We start from the raw sequence: 1,061 nt of genomic DNA on the forward strand, positions 1-1,061 counted from the left end.
CACTTGCAGCGTATTGAGAATACCGCACAGGTGACGTTCGTGGTTAAATACAAGTGTGCAGCCTGCAGGCTTGGCTAGCGTCTGAATTTATGTACTGGTGGCCGAGCGGTTCTAGGCGCTTTAGTCTGGAACCGCGCGACCGCTACGGTCGCAGGTTCGAATCCTGCCCCAGGCATGGATGTGTGTGATGTCCTTAGGTTAGTTAGGCTTAAGTAGTTCAAAGTTCTAGGGGACTGATGACCTCAGATGTTAAGTCTCATAGTGCTTAGAGCCATTTGAACCATTTGAATTTATGTACAAACATGCATTTCTTGCGGTGTTTCCATATTGTTGTCCAACCCCTGTAGATAAGATTACGAACGAAGAGGTACTCAGTCGAGTAGGGAAGAAAAGACCTTTACACCACAAACGGACTGAAAAAAGGGAGACATTGAAACGATGTCCTCAGACATCATGGTATTTCGTAACGGAGAGAACCGAAGTGAGTAAAATTTATAGAGGGAGACCAAAGGTTGACTACTGCGTTTACACTCGAGTGTAGCCACATCTACGTGCATTCTCTAAACCACTATGAAGTGCATCGCAGAGGTCACTTAGCATAATACCACATGTTTGGGTTTCTTCCCGTTCTAATCGTGTATCTAGCATGTGAAGGATGGCTGCTTATTTCCTGCTGGAGCACTGTAATTAGTCTAATTTCTTCTTCGCTGTCCATACAGGCGCAACACGTGAGGAGCTGAAGTATATCTTTATACTCTTCACATAACACTAGAAGTAGACACCAGGATCACTCTGATGCTCCCGTCTGGGTCGGAGATTCTCTCCACTCAGGGACTGGCTGTTGTGTTATCTTCACCATCATCATTTCACCCCATCGACGCGCAAGTCACCAAAGTGGCGTCAAACCGAGAGACTTGCACCCGGCGAACGGTCTACCCGATCGGAGGCTCTAGTCACAGGACATTTACATTTACTCTGAAGCTGGAGTTTCTTTGTTAGTTACTGTGCATGTGCCACAGCACATACACAGCCCGCTTCCACCAATGTTAATTCAGCATTGA

This window comes from Schistocerca serialis, chromosome 2 (assembly GCF_023864345.2).
Source record: "Schistocerca serialis cubense isolate TAMUIC-IGC-003099 chromosome 2, iqSchSeri2.2, whole genome shotgun sequence".
Taxonomy (NCBI): Eukaryota; Metazoa; Arthropoda; class Insecta; order Orthoptera; family Acrididae; genus Schistocerca; species Schistocerca serialis.